The sequence below is a fragment of the Gobius niger genome (genome assembly GCF_951799975.1).
Source record: "Gobius niger genome assembly, chromosome: 1".
In the NCBI taxonomy this organism is placed as follows: Eukaryota; Metazoa; Chordata; class Actinopteri; order Gobiiformes; family Gobiidae; genus Gobius; species Gobius niger.
In genome coordinates this window covers 13,854,820-13,869,267 of record NC_136852.1, presented here as the reverse complement: position 1 = coordinate 13,869,267, position 14,448 = coordinate 13,854,820, and the positions used below count along the sequence as shown (strand labels likewise).

General features: G+C 39.2%; 1 long non-coding RNA gene across 1 annotated transcript; it reads right to left on the bottom strand.

The window, feature by feature from the left end:
- Window positions 1–8,290: 8,290 nt before the first annotated feature.
- Window positions 8,291–12,799, bottom strand: LOC306977262. The gene is made up of 3 exons (XR_013793822.1): window positions 12,753–12,799; window positions 12,298–12,366; window positions 8,291–8,358 (listed from the first exon to the last, which is right to left on the bottom strand). It is a non-coding gene; the product is annotated as an uncharacterized lncRNA (long non-coding RNA).
- Window positions 12,800–14,448: the final 1,649 nt, after the last annotated feature.

The following is a 14,448-nucleotide window of genomic DNA, read 5'->3' as shown; positions in this document are numbered from 1 at the left end:
TAAAGTGATCTGATCATTACAACTTGTGCATTAAAAATGTTGTATCAGTTATTTTTTAACAGCATTTCATAAACTGAAATAGGCCTACAAACAAATGGCCGCTCCAGCAGTGGTTATTTTATTTTATTTAGGCAACTTTAGATATTTCTGTCATAGTTTCTGACCCAGCCTTGATGAGTTCTCGTTAGCGCCGTTAGCATGCTGCCGCTAGCTTTAGCATGCTGTTGCTAGCCAGGCTTGGGCTTAAAATCTTACCTCTGGTTTCGGTTCAGCATTGGACATTTGTAGCCGATACCAAATATCATATTTTTTCCAGCATCGGCTCCGATATCCGATGCCAGCATCGGATCGGTGCATCCCTACAATTTTGATTCAATTTTGATTAATTGCTCAGCACCGCCAACCGTCTGGTTATAAGACGACCCACTCTGCCATCTGAGCCACTGTCGCCTGATGAAGCCCAAGAACCACCAGTGAAACACAAACCACATTTTCAAAACCACTGACTTACAATAAAGTACATGACTTAGCTAGAAAATACCTCCTGGGTGGAAAAGACATAAAATGCCAACAGTGAGTGTAAGAGTGTAAAAAATACAGAACAATGGCAGCTGCAAAACCTAAAGCAAATATCAGCTTGTGACACATAAGTCAAAGCCATGACATGCGACAATCAGAAAACCAGAATAGATAATGTTTTGCAAAGAGATAGTAAATGTGACTTTTTCAGCTCTTGTCTATTTTGGTAAATCCAAGAACTCAAAAATAGTTTTTATCTAACCTCAGTACAATTCAAAAGCATAGCCTTTGCCCAGTGGCTTTGCATTGGTTAACCGATGAAACACAACTGGCCAATGTACATTTTATGAGTTTGCATTTTTGGATTCCACGCACATCTCGCTCTCATGATTCACAGCCAGCAGACGGGCAGACTGGTACAAAACATGGAAACTACTGAAAACTACAAGGGGAAGTTAGCTCTGGGTTTGAACATTGCCTAAGCATTTCTATAGGACTCACATGTGCTTTGTCAACAATGATTTACGGCATATTTAAGGTCCTATAGAAGAAAACATGATGTGAAACACAAGGGATGGTTTTCTTAACCTTTTCAGTTCAGTTTTACCAAAAACTAAAGGCTTCTCGACTGCAGCTGACAGCCTGTATAGACCAGTGTAACGCCTCATTTGAAAGCTAAGACCTACAAAACTCATCTAATATTTTTCCTCTCGTTGTTGCTGCGTTGTCCTCACTTTTTCTCTATCATGTTTTTCTTGTGTTATTGTTGGTCTTTGTTGCTTTTTCATAATTTTGTGGTGGTTTTGGTATTTTTTTGGTATTTTGAAGCTTTTTTTTTCCAAGAAGCTTTTAGATTTGGGTAAAGCCAAACTGGAGAAAATGTGCTCGGTTCAGAAGAACTCTGGAACAACCTTTTTTTTTCCAGTATTTTTTTTCATTAGCAGCCGCTTGTCCTCATAATTGTCCACTGCCCTATAGCAGATTTTGTTTTATATTAATGTAACACATTTGTTTTGCCCTCGTCTCAGTTGCACAGTCATTTGGAGAAAAACGACCGTGCGTCTCATTATAAAGAATTTGCATCAATTGTATTAATGTGCAGGCTAGTTTCTTAGCATTTATGTGACAGTGACCCTGAAATGAGCTCATAAACTCATCCCAGAATTAGGAAGGAATGTGTTTAAACATTTAATTTACTAGCTCCCTCTTATATTGTTTGGGTAACACTTTACTTTACAGTACCCTTGACACATTGTACCTCACTAAATTAGGTACAATGTAACGTGCTCTACAACAATGTGCAATAACTTGTACATATGGGTTAGAAACACAATGGAATAACATGTATTAGTAGTTTGTAGGTACATAATGTAATAAGACATAACTCTAACCTAACCTGAAGCCCTAACCCTAAGGGTCTCGTGTCCTATTACATTATGTACCTACAAAGTACTAATACAAGTTATTCAATTGTGTATCTAACCCATAGGTCAAAGTTATTACAGATTGTTACAGAGCACATTACATTGTACTAAATTTACTTAGGTTCAATGTGTCAAGGTGCTGTAAAATAAACAATAAACAATAAAAAAAAAATAGGTAGAGGGCCTTTAATCAACATTTTGGATCTATTATTATTTCCTATTACAGCAACACAAGCTAAACACAAGCTGCAGAATAAATTGGTATGACAAATTGTACTTTTTGGTTTATAATTGTCTTAAACATACAATGTACTGATCAAAAAGACGTTGTGGAGGCTTTAAAAATGACGATCACCAATGGTTTACAAATGCTGAACAGAGAGTAAATCATTATCAAGTGTTGCAACAGTTCTTGTGAAACGCAAGCGCTCTGGGAGAGGAATGCACAAGAATAGCAAAAACCCGTAAATGTTGTGCCTATTGAAGATCGGGATAACGTCGCTTGTTTCCATGCGTGTATGAGCTGGACCTCGGCCCATGTTGATGAGGGGACGTGCACGCGGCAATGTTCTGTAAACACTGGGCCAGATTAAACACGCGATCACGTCAGCACGATTTGACCATTTCTCTCATTTCAAGGTTTCTCAGTAATTCAGGTTTTAACGTAACATTGAAGTGCATAGGTCAGTTATATAACAAGGTGAATCGAAAGGTAAAGGTTCTGATTTGATGGAACCATTTTTGTCACAAGGTGGTGCTGTTTCTCGTGCAGCGCAGAGAAGATCAAGGTCGACAGTATGTGTAACGTAATCCTCAAATGTGTGCAGTATTTGCTGAGTTTTTAGTTGGAAAGAGCCAGAAGAGCACACATGTTGGTCGCAAAGACTTTATGACTTCAAGACCACATGATCAGACGCATACTTTATACTCTTTAGACTTAATTACAACAGTATTTTTTATCATTCTATGTATAGGCCTATTTCTATGATACTTATTTCCATTTCCTGTACTCTATATACTTCACCTCAGTTATGCAGCTTGGAAAGTGGTGTCTCTCTCTCTTCACTCTGCTGGTTCCATAAGAATATTTAGTCTATGGGGCAAAAAAGATAGGTTTTAGATTAAGTTTGTGGGAAACTGGAAAATCAGTAATTATGGATTTGTCTTATATAGCTGTTTTTCAACCATACACTATTCAATCACTCTCAAAACTCTGTGGTTGAGGCTAGGTCGAACTATCAGCCCCTCCGATCACCACCGCTCAGTCACACTCCACTCACCAAGCACATGGTATTCCCACAAGGCCTCCCAATCTGCTTAGCTTTTAAGATCAGACGAGATCAAGCAATGCCAAAGTGGTAGTAGTAGTATTTCTTTACTACTCTCTGCTCTTCAATAAGTTGCAATTAACATGAAACTTAATAAAACAGAATTTACTTTGGTGAAATTGTTCAAGTATTACAAAAAATAAAATAGGATTAAAAAAAATAAGGAAAATTTTAAATAAATGAAGGGAAGATAAATACTGAGCAAAAAAATTATATAATTTATCTGACATTTATTGACTAATGAGTCGATATATTAATTGTCGTGAAAAGAGGCTATAGATGCTTCTGTGACTTTTGTATAGTGCATTTACACTATGCTGCCGTGGAATCAACTCTCACCAGTAATTCTACTAATAATTCTGATGTTAAAACTGATTCAAGATTGCTGCGAGATACTTCATTTTTCCAAAGAAGTTTCTATTTGTATATTTATTTGGTAGGGACAGTGCATGTTAATGAAGCTCTTGTTATTTTCACTTCAACAGAAATAATGATATACTCAGAAGGTTTGAAATTACTTCCTTTTTCCCCCAGAAGCACATGTAGGTCTATGCTGTCAGAATTAATCAGCCGTAACCCAGTTCTGTGTTATTGAAACAAAGAGCTGCTTGTTTGTTTTGGGTGCACCGATGATCTGTTGCTCAACACACGTCTGATGTGGCTTTGCTCCGTATTTGGACGGGGTTCCGCAGTGAACGGCTCTGAACCAGACAGAACTCTGTCCATAGCGTCCATACATCTGCTTATTTTATGCTTATATTGAAACTGTTGCAACATTGCCACACTGTGTACGGGTGAACTAGTAGGACAAGAGCGCCCCTTTGTGGCGAGTTGGATGTCATATGTATGATGCCAGTGTCTGTGTACATTGGTGTATGAATGAGAGTATGAATGGTTGAGTGGAGCCTTGCTGTAAAGCGCTTTGACCGCCTAATGTAGGTGGAAAAGCGCTATATAAGTTGAGACCATGTACCATGTTTGTGGGCTCCTGATATGGAAAAGTTATCCATCAACATGATTGCAAAACCTAAGGATTTGTGTCACTGTGGTAATGCATATATAACACAACAGAGGTTTGCATTGTAAAATCAGGCAAGGTTCTAAACAGCACAACTTGAACAAATCTTGTCGTTATATCAGTATATTGAATATACAGTGGTTTGTGTAATAAGACCGTTGATGTAATTAAAACACATTTTTAACAAGGCTACTTTTTGTGAGCATTGCAGTAACAATGAAAAGGATGAGAAGAGACTCTGAACATTGTGAAATATGCTCATAAACCCATCCTTTGTGTCGAATTAGAATGTTAGAAAAGTGTTCGGAAAGTTGGACCACAACAGTTAAATGTGTTGTAAACATTCAGCTATAGGCCATTAAAGGCTCTATACCTGATATTTTACTATTGTTATTACCAAACTCATTCCTGACTTTCCTAACACGTTTGTAGCATCTCAATCGTTCACAGGAACGAGTTTATAGACACATATTACTACTTGTAAGGTCACTTTTCAGGGTCACTGTCACTGAAATGCTAGAAAACAAGCCTGCAAGTTAATGGAATTGATGCAAATGCATCATGTTTTTTCCCACAAAAGTCTGAGTTTACAATATACTAAAAGGAGGACAAAACTACATTTGTTCCTATACAAGAAAGAGATCAAGTATAGTGCCTTTAATGCATCTTCATCAATTTTGACCCAGCAGAGGGCGCTAAAAACGGAAGAGTATAGGCAATATAGAAAAAGAAAAGTTCAAAAACATGTAACAATATAAAGTTGATGTTTTTGCGTTTTAGACTGCAGATATGGCCACAAAAAATGTGCCTGCAATAAAAAAATATACCAGATATATATCTTTAAAGAAATGTACATATTGACATACAAAATAATTCAAATGAGACAATATTTCTAATTATTCAAATCAGCTTCTACATATTATTTAACACCCAACTTGGTATCATGGGAGCATCAATATTCTCATAGTTTCCATCACAATGATATTACACCCACCACAAGCGCACAGCTGATTTTTGTTTACCACGCAGAGCCTGAACAAAGCAGCCCCACATGCCTTCCCCTGACATCCATATTGGCATGACCAAAATCATTGTCTGTTTTCCTACTCTCATGTGCGCGGGGACATTTGTCACTGCTATCTTGTTTTGAACCAACTTCTTTTCTCTTCACTGTTCCCTTTCTAATTGAAACCACAGGAGTGAATTCCAGTGAAGGAGAGAGGAGGGACTGAGGGGGGCAGGCAGGGGGAGGAGTCAAAGTTCATAGGTCAGGTGATGGCCTTTGCCCCGCATGTAGGACCCCACTGTGCGGCGCTCCTGGATGCGAGTGGCTTTTGGGGTGTGCGTGAGGCAGCCAGAGCAGAAAGTCATCGTTGTTATGTATTTATGCACATTGACACATTCCAGCACAGTCGCTCCGGGATCACTTCTATTCAGCCACTAACTGCCACAGATTTGCATAATCATCAGGGACGAGGGCTTGTCACTTGGTTCTCAAAATGGGGTACAATGGTTTTGAAGGATCTCAGTTCTCTCAGATGCCATTCTGATTTCTGATTTTGCATAATTTTAAGCTGAAAATTTTATCTGCAATTCTGAAATAGGATTGTCACTGTGTTTACCATTCATTAAACAATGTAGTTTCTCAGTCATCCAGGTAGTTAATAATAAGACCAAAAAAATGGTGACTCAACACAACTGGACTTACATTTTAAAACAGCTGATAGTTTCGCTGTCCATCCAGACAGCTTCCTCAGAGCTGTCAGCTCTGTTTTAAAAAAGTAAATCCAGTTGTGTTGTTTCACCCTTTTTTTTTTTTTGTCTTGTTCACTATTCAGGTTTAAAGTTGTTGTTTTGCTGTGGATCTGCAAAGTGTCCAGAAATGAATACATAAATACAGTAGGAATGCATTTAACCACAAGGGGTCAGTAAACAGACAAACGATGAGTGTGGGTTTATTTTGGTTTGTAAGATTTGTTTGATTTTGTTTTGAGGCTTTAATCCAATAGAACATTTACCACTTGAATCAAAATAATATATCAGTCAGTGGGGTGTACTTAAACCAAAGCAGGTGTGGCTTTGGGAACCACTGTCAAGCTATCAATCAAAAGCAAAACAAAAGTATTTCCTCACACACATCTCTCACATACTCAATCAGTGATCATCTAAACACTTCATTAGTTTACTTTAAAAAGGGACCATGTACAGTTCTATAATAAATGTTGCCATTTGATGCATTGTACCAGAGTTAGCCTGAGGCTAGTTTACATCTGCAGTCTCTGGGTAACAGACAACCCAAAACAGAAAAACGCAATTTTTGGAAAAGGGCCAAAAATTGCAGCCTACTCCAAACGGTCCGACAATTCATTTTTAGTCCTTACCCAGGAGTTGAAAACTACTAAACCAGAGCAATGTCCTGCAGTAAACCACTTTTTGTACTTGAAAGCATGGCACTGTCAAAGGGCCCTTTCAGGGCTGGCATTTCCATCCATCTCGTATCTTTGTGACAGATGTGACCGGCACAACTCTATTCACTCCAGAATGATGTGTCCTCCTGAGGGTGCGTGAGATCAGCTCCTACTTCTCATGCAAAGTCACCAGATTTTAAAACTGTGCCAACAAATGTATGTTACTACAGCTCTACTTCCTCACACACACAAAGGAGCAGGGCTTCCTGTAATGCAATTTGCTGCTATAAACCAACTAATAAAGTCTTTGTTGTTGTTTTCTTTGATGACCGTTACAAAGAAAATGTCTTGACAATTACATTTGTTCTTCAGTATTCCAATGACATTATGCAACTTTATTCAAAATGCATATTCAATATTTCTACTGTACAAATAAAACAAATACTGTTCACTTTTTTAGAACAACTTTCAGAGATTAGGTTTTTCCCTAAATGTATTTTAAAAGGGCTTCAATAGCTACAAAGGCTGATATTTACTCATATAATTACTAGAATTGCATTAATAGTTGTGTTACTTTACAATCCTCTGCGTGGGAAAAATGTTTGTATTTGCATTCATTAATTTTGAGCTTCAACGTGCATTGTTCAAAATATCAAATTGTTTTACATTATTTGCTTCTTACTCACTAAAGTGAAAGAATAAGTTTGTTTTGTTCTCGTCATTAGTCCTCACCACTTGGAGCATGTCATTATTTGTCTATTAGTAACTTGCGGGACGCTACACTTTCAAGAAAGGCCACAAATCTTTTTAGGAATAAAATCTTAGCATGTGGTGCTCCCATTGAAGACCATCTTTCACGCAGAACTGCAGCGCCTTAGCAGTGTCCGCCACTCCTCTGGTATGCGGCAGATTTGTGTTTAATTTTCTGTAATTCCCATGCCACTTCTTTCCCCCCATAGACAGGGACCCTCCATTCACAAAACTGTTCTCAAACGTTTCCCTGTACTGACTGCCTGGAGCACAAACGCACACACACACACAAGGGGCAAATGGGGCAGGGGGTACATTGTGCTGTTGTTCACTGAGGGAGGGGGGCAGGGTGGGGAGGAAGAGAGGAGCAGATGTTCTCCAGGTCTACAGCCCGCTCCTCCCCCCGCCCCCCTCCCTGCCTCTTTATTTCACTGGTAATAGTAGCCTCTTATCTGAACAGGCCTTGTGTAAAGGAGGCTGTGCTGGAATGACTTCACTTCATCATGACACTCTCAATGGGCTCACATACACAAGCTGGCGAAAGGGTGGATGAAAGTCTCCAATGTTTTTTGTTCAACTCTGTTCAGATTTTAACATTGGAAACAGGAGCTATCAGTCTTTTCTGTGAATAGTGCTATCGATGTATGTAAGAAAGCTCCAGAACAAGAAATAGTACGTGTGGTTTTTGTTGTGCCGCAAAACCAACTTGTTCAGTTTAAGTCAGTGACCATTATGGTGCTCGTCTTGTTTTGTGGAACCAAATGTTACATAAGTATAGGTAACAATCACTGTTTTTAGAAGAGTGATGTAATATTAGTGTGTTAGTCTTCTATGTGTGATCTTACCTTAATTCCCATGAGAGGCTGCACGAGTTCCCATTTCCAGCGACCAGGGTCAGGTGGGGCGAACAGCTGTAACAAAGCAGAGGTTTTGGTTTGAATATGGATTTAATTAGATCGATATTGTGCATTTTCTTTTACCTTTTGGCAATATTACAATAAATACATCACGGAGTGAAGTGGTGTTTAGTTTCATTCCTGCACATTTCGGCACATTTCACTCTCAGCAAGCACTTTAGATCAGAAAGTGGGCGGGTAGACGACATCTCTGGAATCGTCCATATATGGTCATGTTTGAAAACAGTTCAGGGGGAAAACAATTTGAAGAAAACTCTAAACTTTCTCCAATTATTCAAAAACTACTTAAACAAATGCTGAATTGTGAATATAGTTTTCAACTAAATGAAGATACAAAGACACAGAGAGGAGCAAAGTGGTTCAACAGCCCATAAATACAGAAATAACGGAGAATGCTAACATGATGCTTCATGTTAGCATCGTGCTAGTGCTAACGGCTAACTAGCGCTTGCTACGACTGCCGTTTTTTCACTTCTACTGAACAATCTGCATTGAGAAAATATCTATATGGGCCCCGAGTTACACTTGACTTTATTTATGTGTGATAAATAAGTTCACATTCCACCAGAAAATGGCTAATAAAAGAGTGGAAAATTGTGTTTCCCAAAAGATTCTATTTTCCCCCTCAGCGAAGCCATGCCCCCTCCTATGACGTAATGCCGTCTGTATCTATATACCTTTTTCAGAGTTTTACAACAAGAAATCTCAAGGCATTTTTTATGTAAGAGTAAGAGATGGGGCTGGTTAGGAATTAAAAGCCTTCTGCAGACAGTAGTGGGAATCACATCTGACAAAGGCATTCTAACAAATTGATTGTGCCGTGATGAACACACTTGGAGCAAAAACAGCACAGAACAATGATAATGGACTATGCAGGCTTTAAAAATGTTGAGGGCAGTTTTGTATTCGAGCCATTATGCAAACCATCCAGGAAATACTGATCAAAGCGCATCAAGAGTAAAAGAAGAGACAGCCAAACTCGACAGGATTACTCAAAACTGTGTGAAAAAAGCAAACTCCAGGTACCGTTTCGATGAGGGAAAACCGTCATAGCATGGTAAAAAGTACCAAAGAAGAAAAAAACATGTGCATGGTATTTGAAAATCTATCAGAGTATAAACACAACTCAACATGTGCACTCATTCTTCATTTAGTTCCAGGAGCCTGACAAGTGTTTGGCTCAGCTCGGGGTTATGTCTGCTCTAGTTCGTTCATTCATGGTGCAATATGACAACAACAGTGAGAAAAACAGCCATGTCCTCACAGCATGATAAAAGCCCAGCGACACACAGCCCCTCCTTCATACAGCGCTTGTGGTGTGGCATACTGATAGATACAGTTGCATTCGGTTAAAAGCCAAATGGGAACAGGCACTATCTCTGCGACATCAGACAAACGTTTTTCAGATGTCTCAACTCCTGCCAACTGACATCAACTGAACTTGTCAAATTGGATGTATTTTTGGCTTAGTTTTTTTTCAGGATAACACACCATGCAAAACAGCTTGAGTCTTTAACTGAGTATATGCCCAGAGGAAAAAGACAAATGACTTGAATACTGTTATAAGGGCAAATAATCTATATCTATATCACGATATAAAAAAGAAATATCACGATGACGATATATTTGCCGGTATAATTGACAATGGACAAATTACTTCAACATCCCAGCCTCACACCTATTGGGAAGATTAATTCAGTGATATTGTTTATTCTTCTTTTTTTACGGCATACTAATTTCCTCACAAATATGATCTACTCAAGTTTATTTCATTTATTTTTACTTTTTAAGCATCTGTCCCCGTGTTCTACAGTCAGTGTTTATGCTGCTCTGATGGAGCTGATACGTAAAGGCGCTATATAAATAAAGATCTTCTTCTTCTTCTATATTGTGATGTGCGAGATATGTGCGATATGGCCCACCCCTAACTGTTTTTATGTACTTACTCAAATGTTGTTTCTACTGATCTATGACCCCAAAAGGTCCAAATTGACCTTTAAAAATTTAAAAGGGACTATACGGAGTTTAAAAATGTTAAAACAAAGTATTCTCCTCCCCCTACATGTTCCAGCAGTGTCCTAATGTGTAGAATGAGCTCAGACCTGTTCACAACTGCCTCTGAAATCCTGCACTGTCACTCAAAAAGGTGTTACTTCGGGTCCAAAGTGCCGTCATGCAACAAGCTTAATATAGAACCTGCAGGTACGCATAAGGCCTGAGGTGGCAGTAGTGAGTATAAAAATGACCAACTTGCATCTAGCCCCTTTAAAAGTATTTAAAGGAACAGGCCACCGTTTTTCCATACTGAGATATGTTCTTGCCTGAGCTTAGACAAGTTGAAACGTACCTGTCTGGTCTTTGTGCGTGCCCATGGACGAGCTTGGTAGCTTTCAACTTCATCCCCGTTCAGAGCTATAGGAATAAACTGGGAGAGGCCAAATGCTAGCAACATCTTCGTCGTTTTGTGTGACTGAGGGCACGCACGAAGACCAGACAGGTACGCATCAACTCATCTAAACTCAGGTAAGAACATATCTCAGTACGTAAAAACTGTGGCCTGCTCCTTTAACATGGACTGTATGTCGTCAGTCAAGACATGTGCTAACAAAAACAGAATATTACTATAAATAGTTGTACACCATTGAACAGTCACTTTAAATCTTTCAAGAGAAAGCTCTTAAACTCATGCTAGGTTTCCGTTTGTGTTTCTGTTCAGTAGCTTTATGTCAAATGATACACACAACTCTCTATACAACTTGAAATCAATTTCAGTCTTTTGTGCCACACTGTTTCTAGTAATATCCATCTATATGTAGTAAAATAATACAATTCCAAGCCTCAAATGTGAGCATAGTTGGTGCAGTTTTCATTTGCAATATCACTGATGGAAAATAGAACTTCTAAACAGATTAAATGCATGTTTACTTTAGAATCAGAGTTCCCTTGGTGCCAGACGACTCCCATTAGCCTACAGTACTGCGGTTTCGGCCAAGCTTTGTGTACTAGCAATCATGTGTACTCAACTACTCACCAAATATTAGCCTGAATCTAACTGCAGGATGTTGATACAAGATATTAGTGGCATTGCCAAAGGTTCAAGTAATTACAAACTTTTCCCGAAGAAAGTTTATGTGCCCAGTTAAAGAGTTATTAGGGAGAAGTACTGGGAGTAGAAGCAGTGTAGCAGTACTGTGCTACCAAGTCATTTCAGAATCTGTACTTGATAATATGATAAAGATACTTTTGTCAGTCGAAGTCGAAGTTTTAAAAACAAACCTTCTTATACTTTACATTTACAAATGCTACATTATACCACCGTATTGCAAATGCTTTCAACAGCTTCACTCATTTAACTTCATTCACTGCAGTTTTGTGCCAGTTTCAATGCTGCAAATCAATTCATCAAACTAGCTGGGGGTCTAAATCTGTGTTTCGCTCGATTCCTTCAGACTCCACCAGTTCTTTATCCCTCTTGCTCTCATTTCCTCTGTTTTTTTCTACTTCTGCACAAATCTTGCCCCCCGATCCCCTCTATCCTTCCCTCCTAACAAGGTCCCCTCCATTCACCAGCCTCTGTTTTCATGTGGGTGTGTGTGTGTCATGCTCCGTGAGGAGGAGAGGGGGGGAAAGCCATTAGTTTGTTAGTTGGTTGAGCTTATTGTGCTCCAATGGCCCCTCTACCCAGCTGGACTTTGCAAGAAGCAAGAAACTTTCATTCACTCAAGTCTTCTCGCACCGCTCCCTCCTCCCCCAATACTGGCTCCCCACAACCCCCTCCCACAAACTCAATCTCCACCATGGACCTCTCCACTTTCAGTAATCCTCAAACGCACCCCCTCAGTAAAAGACTTGTTTATAGGAGTACATTTAACTTAGCTTGTTTACTGATAACATTTGTGTGCCCAGTCAAATGAACAGGAGGGGAATGCTTACCTCCGGCCACTTATGTTGTTGACGTCTTGCTAATGGCTTGTCCCTCACAGCAGTGGTCTTCTTCTAGGGCTAAAAAACAAACACACAAAGTCCGACCTTTCTTCAGTCCATGCACTAATTGGGTGATGTTTGTGTGTTGGCATTCATATTAGCAGCGCCATTCTCAACCTGGTAATACAATTTGCAATGCAGGTCAGATTGCAAATGGCACAAGCTGAAACAGAAACTCACTGATATGGCTGTGTAGATTAGAAACATTTTCTTATTGTTATCATTTTTTAAGCTGTGATCATATATGGCAGAGTTCGCCAGATGAAAGACTACAGTTGCTAGTATCTGTCATATTGCCACTAAGGGCATTGCTACTACTTATAAAGCTGCGGTCATGTTTGCCTTCATAATGACTCCTATATTGGAAACAACTCAAGTACAAGCATGAGTCACTCAGAACCTACCACCTGTTGAGCCACAGAGCCACATGCACTGCTCTGTTCTGGACAATAGATGACGATATAAAGCTGAAACTCATAGATGACTGCGTTGCCAGAGGTGGGGTGAGGGGGCAAGAGCCTGAGTGGACTGTGCGAGCTCTGACTTGCATGTATCAACAACACACAAACACGCACTTAGGGGTGACCACTTGGCTGGAGCAAAACAAAGCTTTGAGCCTGGCTTTGTTCTCTGCTGCTCAGCTCAACCTCCTCAGCCGCGTGTTGGTTCCAGGAGACTTCAGGCAACTTTGGCTCGGCAGAAAAAGAGGGAGGAGCTCCGTTTGGATCACAAATTTTAACAATTGCATTTTTAGTGTAAGGTTTTCTGAGAACAATTTGCATATCTCTAGTTAAATAAATGTCCCTACAGTCCAAATAAAACATGAAATTACTTTAGGAATGTGTAGGAAAGTTGCAAAACTACAATAACTATGAATAATGCAAGATCAGTGGGAAAGACATTAGCATAGTAAAGAAACACTGACAGACCCTGAATTAAAAACAAGCTTAGCCAGTCCCAAATTCTTCTTTTAAATGATGGACTATTGTAAAAAGAAAATAAGAATAGTAAATCATATTCACAGCAATGCAGATCTCACATTGTAGGCATTGTAAGGTGATCTTCTTATTTTAACAGTGAACCTGCGCTGTGTTTAATTCAAACAAGGATAATAGCAAAGGCAAATGTAAGGATACTCTATTTTCTTGTAGTTTTTTGGGGGTTACCGGCCTGTCTGGCTACTGGCTGTCAGACTCCTAATGACAGTCAAAGAGGTGCAAGTTCTCTCCTTAAACATCGCCCCTCGCTTGTGAGCGGTATGTGTTTTATTGAAGGTTTGTTTACGTTACAGCCAAATGTTGTCGCCTGTGTTAGATCTTGCTTGTCTTTAAAGACTGTCTGTTTTTAAACGTGTGTTGTTGTTGTTGTGAATGGGTAAGCATAGGAGATAGGCATTAAACTATTCAGACTTTACAGGGGTATTTTTAAACACAATTACTTTTACCTTTCCAAAAGCCAGACTCCTTGTCTGCTTCAAAGATCCTTCTCTCCTAGATGTCATTATCTTAATATTTCACTGACTTTACTAACATCTTAAAGTCACATTAGTTTATAAAAGCTTTCTCTACCACATTTGTCCTTGTTTTAAGATCTACACTGATATGCGACATTATGACCTACAGCTATAGTGATTCTCCAGGTGGTACTCATGGGTCATTCCAGACTTTCTTTGAATAAGACGCAATTTATCATGTTTTAGTCATGAAAACAAGTGTTTTTTGTTGTTGTTTATTTTGGTTTGTCCCTTTTGCACCTCAGTTTTTAGACACAGTTTTGTTGTTATTCTTTTTGTCTGATCTTGATCTAGGCTTGGTGGTACTTTAAGGTGGTACTTGGTGTGAAAAGTCTGAGAGCTACAGACCTACTGCATAATCTTCATAAATGGTATAATAATATTTAAAATACAAAAGAAGTGGTAAGACTGCTTAATTTGATCAAGTACCTTACAGTGCATTCTCTTTACTTACTGATGAATGGGGAGATTTTGATAGTTCTGAAGTCTCGCTGGTGGTGGTGACCGGATCATTATATTTTCCGTGCAAGTTTGGGGTTTCGGGTGTTTTGGTCACGCATAAGAAAGAAAAGCATCGGCGGGGCTGA